Source organism: Halichoerus grypus, chromosome 3 (genome assembly GCF_964656455.1).
Source record: "Halichoerus grypus chromosome 3, mHalGry1.hap1.1, whole genome shotgun sequence".
NCBI lineage: Eukaryota > Metazoa > Chordata > Mammalia > Carnivora > Phocidae > Halichoerus > Halichoerus grypus.
Genome location: NC_135714.1, coordinates 199899476 through 199924216, shown reverse-complemented (window position 1 = coordinate 199924216; position 24741 = coordinate 199899476). Strand labels below are relative to the sequence as shown.

The 24741-nt window shown below is 39.6% G+C and overlaps 1 long non-coding RNA gene across 1 annotated transcript in view; it reads left to right on the top strand.

Moving 5' to 3' along the window:
* LOC118554419 (uncharacterized) overlaps window positions 1-24741 on the top strand; it is a 302650-nt gene that overhangs the window by 258098 nt on the left and 19811 nt on the right. The window contains exon 4 of the long non-coding RNA XR_013446675.1: window positions 20877-20917. This is a non-coding gene — a long non-coding RNA (uncharacterized LOC118554419). The remainder of the gene's footprint in view (window positions 1-20876; window positions 20918-24741) is intronic.

Here is a 24741-nt window from a genome sequence, read left to right as displayed (position 1 = left end):
GTGTGTGTATCACTCTTCCTTAACCATTCATCTATTGATGGACATATTTAGGTTGCTTTCATATCCTGGCTGTTGTAAATAATGCTGCAGTAGGTATAGGGGTGCACGTATCCTTTCAAATTAGTGTTTTCCCTTTGGGCGAATACCCATTAATGGAATTATTGGACCATATAGTATTTCTGTTTTTAAATTTTTGAGGAACCTTCTTACTATTTTCCACAGTGGCTGTACCAATTTATATCCCACCAACAGTGTATGTGGGTTTTTTTTTTCCACATCCTTGCCAACACTTGTTATTTCCTGTCTTTTTGATTTTGCCATACTGACAGGTGTGATGTGATATCTCATTGTAGTTTTGATTTGTATTTCCCTGATGATAATGATGTTGAGCATCTTCCCATGTGTCTGTAGGCCATCTGTATGTCTTCCTTGGAAAAAATGTCTATTTGAGTCCTCTGCCCATTTTTAATCAGATTATTTTTTTTTGGTGTTGTGTTGTATAAGTTCTTTATGTGTTTTGGATATTAACCCTTTATCAAATATATCATTTGCAAAGATTTTCTTCCATTAAGTATGTTGTCTTTTTGTTTCACTGATGGTTTCCTTTGCAGTGCAGAAGCTTTTTATTTTTGTATAATCCCAATAATTTAATTTTGCTTTTATTTCCCTTGCCTTAGGAGACATAGCTAGAAAAATGTCGCTACAGTCAATGTCAGAATAATTATTACCTGTGTTCTAGGATTTTTATGATCTCAGGTCTCATATTTAGGTCTTTAATCTATTTTGAGTGTATTTTTGTGCATGATGTTACAAAGTGGTCCAGTTTCATTCTTTTGCATGTAGCTGTCCAATTTTCCAAACACCATTTATTGAAGAGATTATCTTTTCCTCATTGTATATCATTTTCATAGACTAATAAACCATGTAAACATGGATTTATTTGTCATAGATTAACTAACCATATAAGCATAGATTTATTTCTGGGCTCTCTATTCTATTCCACTGATCTATGTGTCAGGTTTTTTGCTGGTATCATACTGTTTTGAGTATTTCTACTTTGTAATATACCTTGAAATCTCGGATTGTGATACCTCCAGCTTTGTTTTTTGTTTTGTTTTGTTTTGTTTTTGAGATTGCTTTGGTTACTTGGGGTCTTTCGTGATTCCATACAAATCTTAATATTACTTGTTCTAGTTTTGTAAAACATGCTGTTGGTATTTTGATAAGGATTGCATTGAATCTGTAGATTGGGTAATATGGACATTTTTAACAATATTTGTACTTCCAATCCATGAGTATGGGGTAGGATATCTTTTCATTTATTTGTGTCACCTTCAGTTTCTTTCATCAGTGTTTTAGAGTTTTGAGAGTGAATTCATTTATTACTTCTAATAGTTTTGGCTGGAGTTTTTAGGGTTTTCTGTATATAATGCTGTGTCATCTGTGAACAGTGACAGTTTAACTACTTCTTTACCAATGTGGATGTACCTAACTTCTTTTCCTTGTCTGATTGCTATAGCTAGGACTTCTAGTACTATGTTGAATAAAAGTGGTGGGAGTGGACATCCTTGTCTTGGCCCTGATCTTAGAGGAAAAGTCCTCAGTTTTTCTCCACTGATTATGATGTTAGCTGTGGGTTTTTCATATGTGGTTTTTATTATGTTGAGGTATATTCCCTCTAAACCCATTTTGTTGAGAGTTTTTATCATGAATTGATGTTGAATTTTGTCAAATGCATTTTCTGCATTTGTTGAGATGATATGTGGTTTCTGTCCTTCATTTTATTGATGTGGTATATCACATTGATTGATTTGCAAATGAACCATCCTCAAATCACCAGAATAAATCCCACTTGATTATGGTACATGATCCTTTTAATATATTGTTGGATGCAGTTTGCTAATATTTTGTTGAGGATTTTTGTTACAGGGATATTGGCCTGTAGTTTTCTTTTTTTTGTGATGTCTTCGTCTGATTTTGGTATTAGGGTAATGCTGGACTTGTAGAATCTATTTGGAAGCTTTCCTTCCCCTTCTAGTTTTTGGAATAATTTGGAGCAAATAACTGTTAACTCTTCTTTAAATGTTTGGTGGAATTTACCTGTGAAGCCATCTGGTCCTGGACTTTTATTTTTTTGGTAGTTTTTTGATTACTGATTCAGTTTCATTACTAGTAACCTGTCTGTTCAGATTTTCTATTGCTTTCTTATTTGTTTGGAAGATTGTATGCTCCTAGGAAGTTATCCATTTCTTCTAGGTTGTCCAATTTGTGGGCATATAATTTTTCATAGGATTCTCTTATAAACCTTTGTATTTCTGTGATGTTATTTGTTCCTTCTCTCTCATTTCTGATTTTATTTATTTAGGTCTTTATCTTTTTAAAAAAAAATTATTTAAATTCAATTAAGTTAACATATACTGTAGTATTAGTTTCAGAGATAGAATTTAGTAATTTATCAGTTGCATATAACACCAGTGCTCATTACATCAAGTGACCTCCTTAATGTATCTTTTTTAATTGATGAGTCTGGCTAAGGGTTTATTAATTTTATTTATCTTTCAAAGAACCAGCTCTTGGTTTCATTGATTTTTGTTTTGTCTCTATGTTATTTATTTCTGCTCTGATCTCTATCATTTCCTTCCTTTTACTCATCTAGATTTTGTCCTTCTTTTTCTAATTCCTATCAGTATAAGGTTAGATTGTTTATTTGAGTTTTTTCTTGTTTCTTGAGGTAAGCGTGTATCACTGTGTATTTCCCTCTTAGATCTCTTTGTTGCTACCCAGAGATTTTGGACCACTGGGTTTTCATTTTTATTTGCTTGCATCTGTTTTTTGATTTCTTCCTTGGCTGGTTTGTTGAACCATTAGTTATTTAGTATCATGCAATTTAGCCTCCATGTGTTTGTGTGTTTTTCAGTTTTTTCCCTTTGATTTATTTTTAGTTTTATATTATTGTTGTCAGAAAAGATGCATGGTATGATTTCAATCTCATATTTATTGAGGCTTGTTTTGTGGCGTAATGTATTTTCTTTTGTTTGTGGATGGAATATTCTTATACTTCTATTATGTCCCTCTGGTCTAATGTGTCATTCAAAGATACTGTTTCCTTATTGATTTTCTGCCTGGATGATCTATCCATTGATGTAAGTGGGGTGTTAAAGTTCCCTACTATTATTGTATTATCATCAGTTTCTCTATTTTCATTAATATTTGCTTTATGTATTTAGGTGCTCCAGTGTTAGATGTGTAGATATTTATAATTGTTTTAACCTTTTGCTGCAATGATCTCTTTATTCTTATATAAACTCTTTTTGTCTCTCATTATAGTCTTTGTTTTAAAGTATATTTTGTGTGATATGTGCATTGCTGTGCCAGCTTTTTTTTTTTCTTCCATTTGCATGGTGACTACTTTTCCATCCCTTCACTTTCACTGTGTATGTGTCCTAAGGTCTGAGGTGAGGTTCCTATTGGCAGCACACAGATGGGTCTTGTTTATCTATCTATTCTGCCACCCTGTGTCTGCTGATTGGAACATTTAGGCCATTTACATTTAAAGTAATTATTGGTAGGTATGTACTTATTGCCATTTTGTTTTTTGTTTTCTGGTTGTTTTTGTAGTTCTTTTCTGTTCCTTTCTTCTCTTGCTTTCTTGCTTTCTTTGTGATTGATGAGTTTCTGTTCTATTATGTTTGGCTTTTTTTCCTCTTTGTTTTCTGTGACTCTTTTATAGGTTTTGGGTTTGTGGTTACCATAACGTTCTTACATAACATCCTAAGTATATAGTTGATGGTCATTTAAGTTCTGTGTTAAGTTGATGGTCATTTAAATTCAAACACATTTTTAAAGGAATTTCCTTCTTTTCTTTCTTTCTTTCTCTCTTTCTCTCTCTCTCCTCCCTCTTACATGTTTTATGTATATCCTGTCATATTTTACATCTTTTTGTTCATAATTTTTTATGTCTAAATATGGCCATTTCTTTTCCTCTTAAAGAAGTTCCTTTAACATTTCTTGTAAGGTTGTTTTAGTGGTGATAAACTCCTTTGAGTTTTGTTTGTCTGGGACACTCTTTTTTTTTTTTTTTTTTTATGTTCATCACCATACATTACATCATTAGTTTTTGATGTAGTGTTCCATGATTCATTATTTGCATGTAACACCCAGTGCTCCATGCAGAACCTCTTTAATACCCTCTTTAATACCCATCCCCCAACCCCCTCCCCTCTAGAACCCTCAGTTTGTTTCTCAGAGTCCATAATCTCTCATGGTTCGTCTCCCCCTCCGATTTCCCCCCCTTCATTTTTCCCTTCCTGTTATCTTCTTCTTCTTTTTTTTTTAAACATATAATGTATTATTTGTTTCAGAGGTATAGGTCTGTGATTCAACCGTCTTACATGATTCACAGTGCTCACCATAGCACATACCCTCCCCAATGTCTATCACCCAGCCACCCCATCCCTCCCGCCCCCCACCACTCCAGCAACCCTCAGTTTGTTTCCTGAGATTAAGAATTCCTCATATCAGTGAAGTCATATGATACACGTCTTTCTCTGATTGACTTATTTTGCTCAGCATAATATCCTCCAGTTCTATCCACATCATTGCAAATGGCAAGATTTCATTCCTTTTGATGGCTGCATAATATTCCATTATATATATATACCACATCTTCTTTATCCATTCATCTGTTGATGGACATCTTGGCTCTTTCCATAGTTTGGCTATTGTGGACATTGACAGAATGGGAGAAGATATTTGCAAATGACATATCAGATAAAGGGCTAGTATCCAAAATCTATAAAGAACTTCTTAAACTCAACACCCAAAGAACAAATGATCTAATCAAGAAATGGGCAGAAGACATGAACAGACATTTTTCCAAAGAAGACATCCAAATGGCCAACAGATACATGAAAAAGTGTTCAACATCGCTCGGCATCAGGGAAATCCAAATCAAAACCTCAATGAGATATCACCTCACACCAGTCAGAATGGCTAAAATTAACAAGTCAGGAAATGACAGATGTTGGCGGGGATGCGGAGAAAGGGGAACCTTCCTACACTGTTGGTGGGAATGCAGGCTGGTGCAGCCACTCTGGAAGAGAGTACGGAGGTTCCACAAAAAATTGAAAATAGAGCTACCATATGACCCAACAATTGCACTACTGGGTATTTACCCCAAAGATACAAATGTAGGGATCCGAAGAGGTAACACCCTGATGTTTATGTCTGGGACACTCTTTATCGCTCTTTCAAATCTGAATGATAATCTTGCCAGGTAGAGTATTTTTGGTTGTAAGTTTTTCCCTTTCAGCACTTTGAATATATCATTCACTGCCTTCTGGCTTGCAAAGTTTCTGCTGAAAATTATAGATTTTCCCTTATAGCTAACTTTTTCCTTCTCTCTCACTGTTTTTTAAAATTCTCTCTTTAGGGGCGCCTGGGTGGCTCAGTCATTAAGCGTCTGTCTTCAGCTCGGGTCATGATCCCAGGGTCCTGAGATCGAGCCCCGCATTGGGTTCCCTGCTCCGCGGGAAGCCTGCTTCTCCCTCTCTCACTCCCCCTGCTTGTGTTCCCTCTCTCGCTGTGTCTCTCTCTGTCAAATAAATAAATAAAATCTTTTAAAAAAATAAATAAATAAAATTCTCTCTTTAAATTTGAGATTGTAATTATTATGTGTCTTGGCATGGATCTCCTTGGGTCATCTTGTTTGGAACTCTCTGTGTTTCTTGGACCTGGATGTCTATTTCCTTCTCTGGGTTAGGGAAGTTTTCAGGTATTATCTATTTAAATAAATTTTTTGCCCCTTTCTCTTTTCTTCTCATGGGACCCCTATAATGCAAATGTTTGTTCATTTGATGTTGTTCAGGAGATCCCTCAGTCTATCCTCTTTAAATTTTTTTTTCTCTTTTTGCTGTTGAACTTGGGTGTTTTCCATTTTCCCATTTTCCAGATAACTGATACATTCTTCTGCATCCACTAGTCAGTCTACTCTTGATTCCCTGTGGTGTGATTTTTATTTCAGTTATTATATTCTTCAACTCTGATTGGATCTGTTTTATATTTTTTATTCTTCATTGAAGGTCTCACAGAGTTCTTCTATTCTTCTCTCTAGCCCAGTGAGCATTTTTATGATCATTACTTTAAATTCTTTATCTGACATATTGCTTATCTCCATTTCATTCAGTTCTTTTACTGAGGTTTTGTCTTGTTCTTTCTTTTGGAGCATTTTCCTCTGTCTCCACATTTTGTTTGACTTTCTGTCTGTTTCTATGGATTAGGCAGAACAGCTGCTTCTCCTAAACTTGAAGGACTGGTCTTATGTATGGTCATCCCCTGTGTATACTGTGTGTGGTTGATGACTTTTGCTGGTTGGCTGTAGCTGTGGTTGGCATGGGTTGGGGGTCCTAGGGCTCTCCACTCGGTGGGTATCCTGTCAGGACAGCTAAAGTTAAAGTGGATGCAGACCAGGGTATCCTGTGGTTCTATGTGTTGACGGTACCCTGGCAGGATAGTTGGAGCTGATATGGGTGTAAGCTAGGGTGCTCCAGGATGCTTTGTGCAGGAGTGCCCTGGAAGGGAAGCTGGAGCTGAGGTGGTGTGAAGCTAGGAGGTCCCTAGGCTTTCTGTGTGTCCTGGCAGGACAGTTGAAACTAAAATGTGTAAATCTGGGGTAGGTGGGGGAGCACCAGGACTCACAGACAGTGGGCACCTTTGCAAGATAGTTGAAGCTGAAGTGGATGTAAACCGGGGTATTCCAGGACTCTGCACAGAGGGTGCTCCGAGGGGGTGACTGGAGGCAAGGTGGGGTATAGACTGGGAGGTCCTGGGGTGTTCTATGTAGGTGGTGCCCTAGAAGGACAGCTGAAGCTGAATTGGGTCCAAGCCAGGGTGTACCAAGGTGCTCAGTGAATGGGGTGCCCCAGCCGGGCTAATGGTTCTGAGGCTGGTGTGGGCAGCTGTGTTCCAGAGCACTGTGCCTAGGAAGTTACCTGGTGTTGTAGCTGAAACATGCAACCATGGCTGGGGGTTTCCAAGGCACACCCTGGCAGGGTGGCTGGATCTGAAGCAAACTTCAGCTGGGAGGTTCTGGAGCGTTCTGCACCAGGGTGCCCTGGCAAGCCATCTGAAGCCAAAGTGGTGTGGGCCTGGAGTGTTTTGTACCAGCATGGTTTGCACCAGTGTGACCTTGGCACGAAGGCTGGAGCGGTAGTGAGTGCTAACCAGGGGTGTCCTGCTGTGCCCTGCTTTGTGACCATCTTGGTGGGATGGTTGGGGCTGGTGTAGGCCAGTGGCCCTGGGCTCACCCATGCAGCAGGGTGGCTAGGGCACCCGGATGGTACACTGGTCTGTGCTTTCAAAGTGGGAGGATTGGGGCGTAGACCATGGAGGGGAGCGTAGACTGTGTCTGTAAGCCCTTCCCACCCAGAGAGTGTTCTGGCAGCTCCCACAGCCATTTGGAGGAGTTCTAGCGCTGGCTCTTTTATATATGTGAGTTGCTCTTTTAACCTGTGGCTTTTTAAAGAAAAGAGAAGGGAGGGGGGAGGAGGGAAGAAGAAAAAAAAAAAAAAAGGAAAAGAAAGAAACAAAAAAACCCACCTTCGTTTTTCGCAGGGCTCGCTGAGGCGGCAGGCCAGTTATGGTGACCAGACCAGACTCTGCTCTGCTGTCTGTGCTTTTAAAGTGGGAAGGCCAGGGAGACTTAAACTCGTCATGATCTGGCGGGAGTCACCCCAGCTCCTCTGGTGTTCCCCAGGGTGCTGGTGTTGTCTCTTTTATGAGCTAGTTGCTCTTTTAAACCATGGGTTTTCTTGTGTGCCCAAGGCAGAGGGATCTGCCCCTCAGTACTGTCCCTCCTCACTGCCCTTGGCAGCGTCGGCGTGGGTTTCCCTTTGTAACCATGTCTCTGTCTCTTTTCTGTTCTCTTGCCATTCTCTCTGTCCTTTGTTGTTCAGTAGCTGTTCACTCGGCCCTTAGTTTTCCTTCAGGAGGAATTGTTCTATTAATAGGTATAATTTGGTGTGTTCCGTGGAGGAGGTGAGTTTCTTAGGCTGCCATTTTGAACCAGAACCCTAAATTATAGGCTTTTTAAAAAGAAGAAATAAGTCTCAGATAGATTGTTCATGTCCTAAAAGAAGGAATCTCTTTTTCAAGGTTTGTAAAGTTTTGCTTAAGTTCCTAAAAGAAGGCGCAGTCCATTGCTCATAAATAATAATGCACAGTTGTGTCTTGAAGGAATTTTGCGTAAGTATTTTACACAAACAGGTCTTCCAACAACATAAATATCTATAATTACTTAGGTACTCATCTTCTTATATATCAAACAACCACATACAACCACAGCAGTATTGCTGTTTCCCAGGGAAAATCCCAGAACAGTGATGAATTGTAATCAGAGGCAGATCATTAGTTTTTTCCCCCCTTTTCTCTTTTCTTTAAAAAGCCACAGGTTAAAAGAGCAGCTCACATATATAAAAGAGCCAGCACTAGAACTCCACCAAATGGCTGCGGGAGCTGCCAGAACACTCTCTGGGTGGAAAGGGCTTACAGACACAATCTACACTCCCCTCCCCGGTCTACACTCCAACCCCCCCCGCCTTAAAATTAGCTGGAAGTGCTGTATCTGTATGTGGGGTACATGCAGTCTAGGAAAAATCACATCCAGTGTGCCCATACTCTTTCCACCAAACTTTGTTTAAGAGTCAGATTGTTTTTTTTTGGTTTTTTTGGTTTTTTTTTTTAAAGATTTTATTTATTTATTTGACAGAGAGAGACACAGCGAGAGAGGGAACACAAGCAGAGGGAGTGGGAGAGGGCGAAGCAGGCTTCCCGCCGAGCAGGGAGCCCGATGCGGGGCTCGATCCCAGGACCCTGGGATCGTGACCTGAGCCGAAGGCAGACGCTCAACGACTGAGCCACCCAGGCGCCCCAAGAGTCAGATTGTTTTAAATAAGTATCAAGGACAGCATTGAACAGAAAATGCCAGGAAGAAAGCCAGGAGGATGTAAGTGATGGGGGAGGAAGCATCAGTAAGTCTTCACTTTGGTGGAGAAAGTAAAGGGGCTCGTGAGGCTACTGCATGATGGATAAATCGAGTCACCTCTTCTCCCAGTGCCCGCCTACCACTACTCCCCCAACTTTCCACAAAGGGAGTGAAAAGGACAATGGAAAATGTCTATTTGTTTACCTGTTCACGAAGCAAATATTTATTGCTAGTCACAGCACTGGGCAAGTGGGATTGCAGTTGTGAAAAATGCTTCCCTGGTTTCGCACATCTTTCTGGTGGAGGAAGATGCAGATGCTCACACAGGGAATAATGATGTGGTGGTGTGAGTGCAGGAGAAGGGGAAGGTATAACCCAGGAAGCAGAGAAGTTTTCCTGCAGGAAGTCACATCTCTTCAGGGACAATTCATGGGAGAAAAGTGGAGAGGGATGAAGAATGGCCCAAGCAGAAGGAAGCATGTGCCCAAAGGTCAGAGGCCAGAGAAATCTAGGCAGGTGGTGAGTCTGAATGTTTACCCACTATGGCCAGAGCTAAAGTGCAAGGTGAGCAGTCCTAAGAAATGGGGCTGTCGGGAAAAGCCAGAACCAAGTAATAAAGGGTAGTGAGGATTGTTGTCTGCTATACTAACAAGATTGACTTTATAGGAGGGAATGAGGGAGGGCGGTGACATAATCAGTATGTATTTTAGAAAGTTAGCTCGCATAGGAGTACACAGAAGGCATTGAAATGAGAAAAACTCCAAGCAGAGAGGCTGGAAACCAGGTAAGAGCTTATAGATATTAATCCAGGCTGAAGTCTCTAGAGGGAGAGCGAGTGGATGGAGCTGGGTCCGAGACTGTGGAAGCACTTTCTGCACCTGAAATGCAAGCCCTCTGAGCAATCAGCCTCCAGGTGATTCATGTTTCTTTCAGCATCCCAAACGGGAAAAGATGCCACTAGGTCTTAGCAGAGTCGCGTTTTCTTTCTCCCTTCTTCCTCCCTGGAAGAGCCATGATTTGTTCAGGGAGGCCCAGTGCCCAAAAAGCTGCTTCTGGTAGGTTTCCTTGAAGTCAGTGTGGGTGTGATGGAGGTATATTCCAGCCGAGTCTACTGGGGGTAGGGAAAGTGAGAAAAAGAAGCTGATCCCACTGCCAGCTGCTTGCCGCCTTCGCTCCGGCCCCTCCGTGGGCACATTCAGGGCCTCGAGGTGGAGCAGTCACCTTACGTCCATGGAAGCAAAAACCAAATCCCTCCCGATAATGATAGTGCGGAAAGAAGAAAAGGGAAACCGAGTCACTGATAACTTCATGGATCTGCCTCGCGAGCCCGGTCTCCCTCCAGGGCTCCTCTTGTGTGAGAAAAATCAGCTTTGTCTGATGAAACCCCTGCAGTTGCTTCCCTCCCCATTCCGCTGAAAGCCGTCGTAAGGAACCAGCGGCTTGCCCTGCCAGTTGCCAGGGCCCTCTGGTATTCCTTTTTATTTTCCTTCTTTATGGAAGTAGTAAAATGAGCACTCTTTAAAGGGACAAATAAGCTACCACCTCAATTTTCCAAGCTGATTTTTCTAGGCAGACCTTTGTGAGATAAACAGTCAGAGTGATACCCTCAAGGTCATCCATGGAGCTGGGATAATATATCTCTAAACAATTTATAGACATATCTGGTTCCCTTTCAGAGCTTGGGTCATTTACAATTTCAAAGCCATGAAGGGAGAATTACACAGAATTTGATTTATTCAGGTTAATAGACTAGTTTCTACAGAATAATAGGGAAGAAGAAGGGAAGATAAGACATAACTCGTCAATTAAACTTGACCTGTTCTTCAATCACCTAGACAGGCTGTCTGTGTCAGAGACCTTGTCTTATCGTTGTTGTATTACAGACCTTGCATGAAGCCTCTGGCCCCTCATCTACCTAATCCCAGCATAAAACGGTGGCCCATTCCCTCACTCATTTATTTATGCTTTCAGTAAACATTTAGTAAGTGCCTGTACTGATTGCCAGCATTGTACTGGCTGCTAGAAATCAAAGACAAACAAAACTCCCATCCTTGATTTCAAGAAAGGGACAGCAGGGCAGGTGGGGGGACATTTAACAAGCAACCTGTGATAGAGGCCTCCACACTATGTAGTGGGGCAGGGAGTGGGGACGGGGAGTTCTAATTGGAGATTAATCGAGTGTCCACAGAGGATGTAGCCCCGAGGGAGCCTTGAGTCTCCACCGGTCTTCGCCAGGGGAAGAGGGAAGAGAAAGCCGGTGACCACAGGCATGCGCAGGAAATGGCACATGAGGTTGCAAGCAGTTACCAAAAGGGAATCTCAGGAAGGGAGGCTGCTTGGACAGGCATGAGGAACTGTGGACACACTGGAAGCAGTGAGACTATCAAATCCAAATCTGGGCTTTAGAAAGAGCATTCTAGAAATGTTGACATGGATAGAGTCATGAGGTCTCTCGCTGGACAAAGAGAGAAGATTTCTTTTGCCATCCAAGTTTGAGATAATGAGACCTTAAACTTCCTAGGGTAGAAGTTATGTGCCTGGAGATGAGAGAGCAAATTTTTTAAAATATGAAGAGTATAAAGGAAGAAAATGCAGCTACAGATAGAAAGCAGGAAAGAAGAAAAAGGCTGTTCTGAGGAAAATCCCCAAATTTCCCCCTTGAATGATGAGGCTAATTGTGATTACACTTTCTGAAATAGGAAATGGAAAGGAATGGGTTTGGGGAAGAAAGGTGTTCAGTCTGGTTTTAGACTGAGCATCGATGGGGTCTAGTGGAAGGAGGCCAGAAAGTCAGTAGATCCTTCTTAGGAATAGAGTCCATACTGGCAGCCACGCCAAGCCCATGTCATACTCTATTGTCTCGTTTGCCCACCCTCGCCTCTCTGCCCCGCGGGCCACTAGGCGCCACTAGGCGCTCTGACCGGGACGGCTACACAAAACAACCATTTGCCCTGTACAGGGCATGTATATAGTCAGGAGGCCGAACTCCCAGAAGGGTAGGCCGTCCCATCACTCTTGCGAGGGCAACCATAATTTCTAGAAGGCCGACGAAGGTCATATTGTTTTTTGGGAAAATAAATCAAGACTTTAAAACAGCTGGTGTCTTCTTCATACCATATAATAAATATCCTGCAGGTGCTGCGTGTGTCTGTCCTGCTGAGGGACGTCAATCTCGGGTCCTTCGATTCCCGTGCTGCATCAGGAACAGTGGGTGATGCGCGCTGCCCACTACTCCCTGAGCCGCGTTTATCAAAGGAGCTCTGGTTTTTCTCACACCGTGCGTAATTACTGAATTTTTACATTTTTACCTGGATGACCTCACAGACTGGTAAATGGCAGCAACCGTTAACCTTCCTTTAAAAAAGACAGAGAGACCAAGGCAGTCACTGTCGGAGGACATGCAAATATTCCATCATCTGACCTCACTGTGAGGGTCTCTGTAAAAGGGCAATTTGCAGTGACTCGAGTGCACATGATTCACGTGGGAAATTTGTACCAAAGGAGCCCATTCCCAATGACTCTGATCTGGTTAGTCTTGGGCGAAGACCATGAATTTACCTTTTTAACGTATATCCACACATTCCGAGGCAGGTCTCCCACAGGCCATGTGTTGAAAAAACACTGATCTACAATTCTCTGGTATCTCCGTTAAGGTTTATAGAAAACTGGCTTTCTGGGAACTTTAGTTTTTAATTTTTCTCTCTGTCTGTGTAACCATAACCAATATAGTCAGCCTCCTTAGCCTCTGTCTCTTCGTCTGTAAACGCTAAGCATTGCCCACACAAAATCTGGCTCTTCCTTACTTCTCAGGGTTTATGAGCAAAAACATGTAGCACTTGTGCGTTGCATTCAGTTTATCGTGCATTTCTCAAATGCAGTATTATTTTCAATCACAACCAGAAATAAGCAAACTCTCAAACAGTTCCTCTTTTCCCAGGGCACACATAGGAAAGTGGGTCTTACAGTCTTAGGAAGAGCTGGTAAGGGCAAGACCACACTTAAACCTGGATATTCTGACTTCAAATCCAATTCTCAGTTTGCTGCATGCTCTGTCACCAGAAGCGTTTCTCAAAATTCTTACCCCATATGTTTTTAACTAAGAAGCAAAGGCATGCGGAGTTCTCCCAGTGCCCCAGGAAGCTTTTTGGTCAAACTCAAGGGAACACTCTGGAATGTTTTCTGTCTTCTTCGTAGTAAACCACCTAACTTCTACAGAATGTTCTGGAGACATTGTCAGGTTTATTGTTTGGGCATCTGGGGACCCACACTTAGGCCAAAGTATAACTGTTGCTCTAATTCCAATCAATCTCTGACCAAGACACAACTTGAATGTGGATTCCCATGACAGGATAAATATAAAGATTTTCTTGGCTAGAAGCACACTTATTTTTAATTTGATTTAGAATCCCAGAGATTACATTTGACTAAAACATTGCCATGATTCTCTTTCCCTGCCTTGTAAATCACAAAAATGTAAAGAGTACCTCTCTATGATTTATACTACACTCACTTGATTTTTGAGGTGGTTTTACAGTACAGAAGTGTTTATTATGCTGTTCTTATACTTTATGTGTTGAGAAACCACACTTCCCAGTCCTTTTAACTTCTACAAATCTGAACACTAAAGAAAGAGCATAATGCTAGGGGATATGGATATAAAACGGAACTGCTGCTTTATTAGAAGAATTTTGTTGTCCCAAGTTTGTTCTCACACAACTGAAACAGAAAATAAAAGAGAGCTGTAATAGAGAAGGAAAAGGTAGCCATAATTTAAAAAAAAAAAAAAAAGCAAATTAAATAAACTAGAAGTAGCTCCTCTGTTTGATAAAAAGCAAGAATCTCTCCTTGGGGTATTACCTTTTCTGTTTTATAACAGAGTAGACCAAGAAAAATTTAATTTAAAAGTTACTAGCTAAGTCCAACCAAGGAGAGCAAAACACTATACCCAAGCAAAAACTTGTATCATTAGATTTTTCAAATCAAAACTTTGGCCAAAGTGGAATTGTGGGCAGGTTTCTATAAGCTGTCTAAAATAAATCAGAAGTGCCTTTAAAACTTCACAAGGCAAATCAGGAGAAATAAGAGATGGAGGGCATTTTCTAAAATTTAGTCCCCAGATCATAGTGCAAAATTCAGAATGAAATAGTTCCCTCACTTAGGGATGATTAAATAAAACTCATGTAAACACACAAGCACTCACACAAGACACACCGTCTACAGGCCTGATGAATGGATAAATCTATTTAAAAAGAAGATATGCTACTCATACATCTGATATATATTGTACACAGTTTTCATTGTGTTCAGTAAGTTTCTAAGAACAAAATCAAAGGAAAGCAAAAGTTCTCTGTTCAGCTACAATCCATAGTTTTGTAGTACTTGATCCAAGAATACTTTTTATATGCTCTAACCTCAAACTACATAATCTCTAAAATAATACGAAGTTGGTTTATTTCTGTTTAATTAATGTTAAGTTTGTTTTTTAAAAATAAATCCTTTTCTTCCTCTTTCAGGAAATCCCATATTAATTGTCAACATTCACAATACTTATTTAACATGTCTTTCTTTCTCCGATAAAAACACCTGTTCGAGAAAATTCTGTTCCCGCTTTTTTCTTCAATGACAGGAATAAATGCCTGTGGTAGTTTGGTTAATTATTTTCTTTTTCCAACCCTGCCCATTTTCTATCATTCTTTACCTTCTTCTGCGCCCTTGGAGGTAAGCACTGTAAGACTGCATGAACCAGGCTCCATTACTGGCTAGCTCTGGTTGGCACTCACAATCAGAGGCACCCCTGCAGGAGTCCAGAGGGCAGGAACTCTGCTCCCTCCGTGCTTTGTTCTCTCCCTGCACTGGCCCCTATTACATGGTTTCAGTTTTTATTGGACTCTGAAAAAACGAATTCTTCCACTTCTCCCTTTTCCCTGGAGTCAATAAAACCTTCCATTGCTTCAAAGATAGCCCTTCCTCTACATGACAAGGAGACAATGTGGGAATTCTGTCAGGTGCTGAGTGTATCTCTTCCAAGCCCATTCTGAACCTGGGAAGAACAATACAGTGTTTCCTTGGGCTCACAGAACCCACTGTACAATGACTTCTGCCCCAAACTGCACTTGCCACCTGACTTCCGAAGTCACCAGTCTCTTCCCACCCCTTACGACAAGTGGAGCTTGGTGATGCACTGATCATCAGGGATTAATGTAAACTCAAAGCCAGTGTTGAGAAACTCTTGGCAAATCTAGGTATTTACTACTTACTAGTTCACAGTTACCCTGGTAAATGTCTATTTTCCCTCTAGTGAAGGGATAGAAGAAAATTTAAAGCATGTATTTGAGGTGTGTTGTGGGATCCCTCCTCAAAGGGAGACAGTTTCCCTTTTGATCAATGACTCTGGGTTCATGAACTGGCACAATTCTAGGAAGTGGGTGAAAGGTTGTGAATTACCTCTATGATGATCCTGGTAGATATTTGTCCACCATGTTAGATTCTTGGTGGATGATTTAGATCAAGCAATATCTACTAGGCTCCCTGCTGGATATTATCTGTCCCAGCAAGTCATAAGGCTGAGCGCAAGCATCAGCATTCCAGTACTAAACAGAAAAGCTCTGTATGAGACATTCCCAAGCAGGTCCAGAAAATAAGTGAAAATTGCATGTTCAGGTGTCCCAGTCCTCCTCCTGCTGCTTTGTGGTGTTTTCCTCAGCTCACATCTGAAACTTGGTGGAAAATTCCTCAGTTTGACAGTTTTCTGAAGAAGAAAATAATTCAGGCATAGTTGGGTAGGGTTCTTTGTTTATTTGTTTGTTTGTTTTTGCTGGATCTGCATAAGTTATTGGGTAGAAGTGGATATATTATATCATAGCTCATTCAAAAATATCCTTGACAGATGGCGGTGAAATGAAATTTTCCCAGTAGGAATAAGTTGGGGCATATATCTGGTTGTCCATGTTGTTTTGTAGGAGAAATAATTTGAGGTATGAATTTAAACTAAATAATGAACATTAGATAATGGTATGGCCAATTGAAAAGGATCAGATTGGTGGTGATCAACCTTTCAAAGGGTGTGTCTCTTGGAATGGACACATAGAGTATAAGACATCTGTGTGTTATATCAATGCCTAATAAGGGAAATCCACTGTAGAGGATGTTCTCAATAATCAGATGACCAACAAAACTCATTTTGTGATATCTGGTAACCCCTCTCTCTCTAGAAAGCAATGATGCTCAATGAAGGCTGTAAATAGGCTCAACAACATAAAATTCTCCTCTTCATGGCTGATACGGATACAGCCATTGATGATGCTGAATGCCCTACCTACCAACAGTAGATGTCAACACCAAGCCATCAGCATGGCACCATTTCTTGGAGTGATCTGGAGAGACAGGTTACTATCTAGCCATCTGGTGGCAAATTGATTACATTGGCTTCCTTCCATTATGGAAGGGCAGCAAGTTGTCCTCATGAGAATAGGTACATATCACAGATAGAGATTTGTTTTTTTTTGTCTGCATGGCTTCTACTAGCATCTTGACCCCTTTAAAGAATTCCCCATTGTGCTACTTCATGCAACATTGTTCTGACTGAGGAATTTAGAAAATACTTGCTTCCTGTCCCACAACCTTGGGCATGGAAGGTTTAGGGGTACTAATCCCAAGAGAGAAAACCTTCCACAAGAGATAAAGCCATAGTTCCATTGATGTAGAAGCTAAGACTGCTTTCTGGCCATTTTAAACTCTTCTTACTACTAAACAGATGAGCAGAGATTGATCCTTATTAGTAACGGGAAGTTGGGTCCTACTATACAAAATGGGTAGGGAGTTCTATGGCTAGAATCCAAGGTATTCTTTAGAATAACTCTTAATATTTCCATGATCATTAATAATACTCAGTGGAAAGCTGTGACAAAACAAAATAGAATCTCCAAATTCAGGGACATGGGTTGAAAAAAATTCCTTTGAGCAGCAAAATCTGATCAAAACTTAGCCTTGAGGCGAGGATCCAATCAAGGCTAAAGCTGTTTATTCCCATTATTAAAAACCTTTGAATGGATTAAGGTAGCACACAGTAAATCCTTTCAATTGAATAAAATAGCTCAGGGAAAAGAGATTAAAGGTATGTATCTCCCACCTCAGCCTGATTGGCCCAAGGCTTGTAATTAAGTTGAGGCAGATAAAGCATGGGGGCAGGAAGCAAATATTGTAAATCTAAGAAATATGTCTAGAAAGAATTCTGGATGTGGCTGTTGGCACATGTAACCAACCAAGGCAAACATTTTAAAAACTGCTAGGCTTTTAAGAGAGTGTACTGTGGGAGAAATCATGAGCATGGACAAAATAATCTGTTCCTGTCAAAGGATTAAAATGACCCTTGGTCCTAACTTTCTGGGAGGCTGGGCATCCCACTGAGGAAGTTGCTCAGCCTCCAGCGAGGACATAGCATCCCAGTCTCACTTCCAATTCAGACGTGACTGAGAAGGATAATCTAAAAATAAATAAACAGAAGAGTAACCGAGAGCCAGTGGAGAAAAGTTAGGCGGGGCTGGGGACCCTTCTAGGAACCAGAATTACATTCTAAACAACATTCTCCACTCTTCCAGCCTAAGGGTCCTCATGACTTTCCTAGCATTGTAACAGGATTTCTTTTCCTTCGGTGCCCCTGGTTCTTGGTCACGCCGCTTCGGAGAATGAAGAGGCAGCAGACCAGCCGAAGAGTGGTGGGCAGCAAAGCAAAGTTTATTAAGAGTACAGTAAAGTACAGATAGTACAAAGCTCCCAAAGAGGGAGGGGACCCGAGAGGGTTGCCACCAGAGTTTCTAAGTCTAGGAGTTTATATGGGCTTGTTGGTAAGCTGTTTTAATCTGAATAACCCTCCATGCATCTAATCGGGTTTTTGTTATCTATCTACCATGTGGGAAAGTGGTGTAAAATCCTTTTAAGGGTGCTTTCCTCTTAGGGCGGTGTGGGGTCGGGGGGAGCCTTGTCCCTGCATGCCTTTCTTCCAGCTATCCTTCATCAGAATGATTTCAGAATTTCTATAGACATTGACTTCACTGTTCACCGTTTATCACCTTTCCTGATAATGATAGTGATCTGTCCGTACTACCATTGCATATTGGGGTTGGCAGTTGGGGGTTTGGTGCTAGATGATGACTTGTTGTGAATAGATCTCCAGACAAGGAAAAGACATGTCAGGACACTTAGCATCACTGGGAGATCATGGACATTGAAATAGAGCTATGACTTTATGAGACTTTGCTTGGGAAGTGAATCAGTATATGTTTTAGAGGGAGAGGAACTCAAATATTTAGTGACCAGAGGGCAGGCGATTAAAGTGATTACTGTTGTTCACTAAATATTTTATTTTCCTCCCTTTTGGACACACGGTTCACATTATACTTCCTAGCCAACTTGAAGTTGCTTTGATGAGTGAAACATTAGCTGAATTCTATTATTTCAGGTTGGACACTCTTAGTGCACAATTTGCTGTGCCCTCTCTTTTTCTCTGTTATAATTACCAGCAACACTCTCTAGAGTAAATATTCTATTGTCCTGAGTAAGAGCAGTACTGAAGGGAGTTTCAGCTCACCCATAAAGGACATGTGGTAAGAGAGAGAAATAAATCATTGTTTTTTTAAGCCTCTAAGATTTAAAGCTATTTATGATGATGATGTTAATGATTAGCCAGAACATTCTCTCACTTATTTTTTTCAAAATAAATTCCTAGACCAGAAAAAACAGAATCATTACTAGACCAGAAATAAGAGTCTATTTCCATTCACCGCATAATTTCTCACTCTTCTAGTTTCTCACCTCTTCTTTTTCCATTGAGGATCCTATAAGATGCACTTTCTTATCAATTCCTTACTGATTATTCTTAATCTAGTAGTTTCTACTTAATATTTCTACCCTGGCCACATTGACATTAGTCAATGTAGTATGTTTCTATATGTAAGTCATTTCTTAAATATAATGAAACTCATTATTATTTCATTATTTGAAAGAAGACTAAAAATCGAGTTTGAATAATCCTGTGGGGGAATACAGATTTAAATGGTACATGCATGCTTTGTCAATCAAATCAACTATTTAAGAGTTATCAAGTTAAGACAGCCTGCAGGGTGGATGTCTTACACATGAGTTTCTTCAGTCACACTTACTGAAGGCTCTGAAAAGAAAGACCATCTTTACGGTATCATATCTTATTGCCAAGAACAAGGAGTTCTAGGACGTTCTTTTATTCATAATCATCATTCTCCTCTAACTAAATTCTGGAGCATCTTTGAAAATAAATCTCTCCCCTTCCTTTTTTTCCCCTTCTTTTCAAAACCAATGAATTTTATGCAACTGTAAGTAGGAGCAGAAAGCCTTCAGGTCCATGAGCAAATTACAAAAAGCGCACCACCGTGGACTTGATTTCCCTACTTCTTCAGGGACCAGGAAATGGGAGATACCAGATCAGGGAAATGTTTTCTGCTGTTTTTAATGGATGAGAAGGTGCTGGGGCAAATTCTGAGGGGCCTTTGAATCTGTGCTTTGGGGTCCCTTCTGCTTCCCAATGTGCAGGTTGAGGAATGACAAGAGTCCCTTGCTGTTAAGTGTGAAAAACCAGCCAGAGAACTGCAGAGACCTCCCTGCAGCTAGAGCTGGCTCTGGCTGGTCACTTCTGGAAAGGTTGGGTTAATGGTTCCAATTCCTCTGTATGTCAGAATGTCCTCGGGAACTTTGCGAAGAAGCAGATTATTTGATCTCTCATTAGACTAGATAAATAAGAAATTTAATTGACAAGCTCTCTAGGTGATTGTTAGCAGGTAGCTGGGCTTATACTGATGTTTGGGGACGGGTGCTTTAGTTAACACTGGAGTTCAGTGCTTTCTAATTTGGGGGTGGGTTCTTGTTGACCGCCTTATCCACATTTCCTCAGTTTCCTCCTTTCCCTGCACGACTTAGAGGCATAATTAAGGCAGATTTTCAAGATGTCAGTATATGAACATGCCAAAACGCCTGTAAACTTAGTTTGCTATTTTGAAGTTCTACTATGAGCATGATGCTAATTGAACATACAGATTTTATTTTGTAAATTGCATTTATACTGACCTATAGCCATGGCAACTTTCTCTTTACTCAAGGGCAAGGCAGTATGTGCCCTGTGAAAATCTCAGCTTCACTCCACAGTCTCTGACGATATCTCTGGGCATTGCTTCTTTTCTTCTGGTATGAGCCAGCAGAGTCCTGCTGTCACTATATTTTGTCCCCTTAAACCGCCATTTGTTTTATGCTTCCATTACATTACTGTTCGTATCTTCTGTAACTTGACATTAGCCTTTAATTTCAACTTGCCATCATCAGGTAGTCCATTGTTTTTAGTTTGCAATGTTTCTCACTTTTCTAGAAGACATTTCTGTGAGAGATAGATTATTATTATCAGATGGTTGAGATTTCTCCCAAGGATGTTAGCAAGATAGGACTCTAGTCAAATTTATGTCGACTAATATACAAACACCTCCATTGGTTAATGATCTGTAATGCTTTCCAGCATTTGAGATATATTTAAAATTAGTTATAGTTTTTGGGCGCCTGGGTGGCTCAGTCATTAAGCGTCTGCCTTCGGCTCAGGTCATGATCCCAGGGTCCTGGAATCGAGTCCCAAATCGGGCTCCCTGCTCGGCAGGAAGCCTGCTTCTCCCTCTCCCCCCCCACCCTGCTTGTGTTCCTGCTCTCGCTATCTCTCTCTCTCTGTCAAATAAATAAATTAAAAAATAAAATAAAATAAAATTAGTTATAGTTTTTATAATATCACAATGTTAACATTATTGTCATTCAACTTAAGTTTCTCGTGGAGGGGGAAGCCCTATAATCATCTATAAACTGAATTATTTCCACTTTTGTTATTTCACAGGGGTACAATCGGAACAAATTCAAAGAAGCAGATTCAAGAAGGTTAGTAGGAATATTTTTGTCTTACTCCCACTTTTCTGTAGTAATGCCCTATTCTGTCTAGCAGTGCGTATTTCTGATCGGCCTGGTGCTCAAATGCTGACTCAGGTTGTGGTCTGATAACAGATTATGGTGTTAGCCCTCCTGGAGCTTCCTTGTATTTTAATAATGAATTCAAAAGATCAGGTAACTTTGAGAACTAAGAGCCTAAAACTATCTGATTGGAATGCAATTCCTGCCCTTGTTATGGCTCTCTCTCCTTAACAGAGGGCCTTGATGGAGGATGTATACTCTCCATCCTTCCTGAAAGCCTAAGGTGCATTTTCTCTTCATGGATGCTTACGCTGCAAGCCTCAGAAGGTTAAAGAGTCACATGATTATAGTTCATTAACCTCTGAATGCAATTAAATGACAGCATCTATCAGAAAAAAAAAAAAAAAAGATAGTCAAGAGACATTTATGCCACCCTTAAATGTATTAAGTTGTTAAAGAATATAAAAATAATATTTCAACTAATGCCATTTGCAGTGTCAGGACGCAGATATATATAGAGAGTTCATAATTTTATACTTAATTAATGGGCAGTAATAGGCAGGTTTCTTCATAATTGAAGGACAGCCTGTGCTAAGAACTGAGTCTTTCAACATGCTTTGGGTCATAAGCTTGAATAGCCTTGCTCTGATTAGTATAAAACATACCTGCTAATGCTTTTTTAAAATTTTTACACAGATATGGGTGGTTTAACAGAGTATATAAATGTCAGGGAGGTCCTTTGGTTATGAACAATGAGTCACAAAATGGTTATGGAAGTCATAGGTTATTTATTGTGGTTCTAGGGCATTTTGAAACTGTGATCATTAACATAATATGGTTGTGAATTTTTTGGTTTCTGTGTCTGAGGAATTAAATGGGAAGAGGTCATCAAAGCACTTGTCACTTTCATGCTTGACTACATAAAGGAATCTTACATAAAATAAATCCAAATTTTATGGCATAAGTTTTGGGGGTAGTTAGTATTTTATGAAGATGCTTAGCCTCCAGGATTACAAAGATGAGCAGGGATATGCAAACAAAAATCAAGCCTCTGCTTTACTTTGAATGATTCAGGTTAAAAAGGTAATAAGGTACACTGATAGTTTTCAGGCACGTTGGTACGCCAAGCATTGTACATCCATTATCTCATTTAATTCATTGAAAAGAAGCCATGAACAAGGTATTCATATCCCCATTTAACAGCTGAAAACATTGAGGCTCATCAAGGCTGATTTGCCTACTTTTAAGTTCAGGATTTACTAAATCCAAAGCCTACATACTTTCCTCCGTGCCACACTGCTACTCTAACAATGGAAACAGTATGGAAGAGACGGTATTCATAATTTAATTAGACTTTTGCAGGCCAGTTACCAGCTTTTTAACATACTTGATTAAGCAGGCCAAGCTTGGCTTACAATAGTGTTCCTCAAGCAATGTGCATCTATTCTCTGGGTTTGCAAGGGATATTGACCTCTACCAGTCTCCCCTGCTAGTAACAATAAAACAAATAAACAAGACCTGAGCTAAATACCCAATAGGAGGAAACATGTTATTATTATAACAATTGTTAAGAGCTTACATGATCCATTCATGAATGCCCTGAAAGTTGAATTTTTAGCAAACAGAAAATACAATAAAAATTCTATGGATATCCCAAAGCTCCTCTGAAACTGTTAACATTAAAAAAAAAAAATGGTTTAGTGACTGAGAAGCCATCTCTACAGTTAGTAGTAGAAGTGTTGAAGCATTTTACTAACTGACTTTGTAGCTTAGTGATTTTATGCATACATTAAATACAGTATCTTACTCCCTGTGGAGCTATTAGAAGAACACTTATCTGGATGATGTTTTTGCTTTGAGTTTTTTGAAAGTAGAAAACCTAATAGGTAAAGTTGAATTTTACTTAAAAGGGTTTAAACATCAAATATCTTATCAATCTACCTCTTTTTATAGAAAATAATTGTTTTATGACGTTTTTAAAAAATGCACTTTGTCTAGAAACCTCAGATATGTGTGTGCTTGCGTGTGTGTATTCTCAGAAACCACGTGTGAATCATATAAAAACAAATACAAGAATGATGACAACCGTTCTGCCGACCGCCCAGGCAAGAAGCTAGTTTAGTGTATACTGAATACTGATATCATACTTCTTCATAGTTGTTTTTTTCCACAAGTTTGTTTTCAGAAGAAATTCAGAATGGGCATACCTGACATCCCTAAATTCTGTACTTCAGCTAAACTAAATGAAGTGAAATTTAACAGAAGGTCTTATTATCCAGAAGAACCATTGGCATTTCCTTTCATAAAAGCCTCTTGTTCTAACTTTTATATTCTTGGGAAGAATGTTTTCATGTTGATTTATCTAGCAGTTGTTTAGGTAGCCACCAATTTTGCATTCCAAATAAGCAATGTTACCTCTTGCCTTGATCTTCCTGTTCATCTTCACATTGTCAACCTCCAACCATTGTCACCTAAGTAACATCAATACAGTTCAGCTCTTGTCCTTTTCCCATCAGCTTCTTAACAACCTCACACTCTCAAAGTGACCCTTTCTCTCAAACTCATTTTGTTCTTTCCACAAGCTCCTGCCTAACAATTTTTAGCTTGAAAATAGGAGGATTGCCATATTTTGTTTGGTATATATTAAAGCACACCAAATACTTTCATATTCTAACTTATAAGATGCACAGAAAATACTGTATAAATATTTCAGGTCTTTCAAATCTGAAGGGATGGGGGTCCTACATTTTAAAAATACCGTTCTGGAAGTTTTACTTTGTTTGAAGGCAACAGGGATATAATTTAAGTCATTAGATCTCTGCAGAGATCATCTATTAAATTTTACACACAAGTACACAAGTATAAATATTATGAAAAGAGCTTTTATAACTTTTAGAATTTACCAAAGAGCATAAATTCACAGCAACATTAAGACAAATATTATGAATATATCATTTCACATCTATCACACATATGTATGCATATATATTATTTTATATTGCACATACATATATTGCACATATGTTATGTATGCATATAATTAATTATATTAAAGAAGATTTGTGTATCATGTGTTTGATTACATATAATAATTCTTTGGAGATCTTCATAACATAGGCAGAAGGATGTTGTTTTTTATTAAGTTTGAGGGCTTATATAAAGAGTCATGCTCTGCATTTCAGATGAGGTGGTACTATTTTCATTCTGGAAAAATATGTGGACCTGGGTTCTCTGCCTGACACTAACTTCAAAAAATATGGAAGTTTGGGCTTTTTATATGAATTGACATCGTTTAATGACTACATACTTGTGTTTTACCTTGTTCTGCGAAATAGTGATGTAAAAACGGTATGACTCTGTTATGAACAAAGAATCAATGAAACGTTATATGCACATTGGGACTTGTTAATCAACATACTCTATACTATACCCTCCAGCATGGTCCTCTTAACATATTCTGTGATTCCAAACATAACCCACTGCCATCAATACAGTTCTCTCTCCATGTCATTTACTTGCATTTGGGTATATGTGATAATGACCAAATGAATAGAATAGGACATCAAGATTTGATGAAAAAATATAAATAACTTGCACTAATTTAAAATCAAATTAAATGATGCTCATGAATGGGATGAATACTGCAAATTCTCTCCTTTAAGTGTTTTCACAAAGGACACAATATTTGGTATAATGTGACCAAAATAGTGATGCTATCTAAATTGTTTACTTTTTGATCTACTTGGTATGCTTATTGTCAATAAAATAAACTAGAATAATGCCAAATGGCAAAA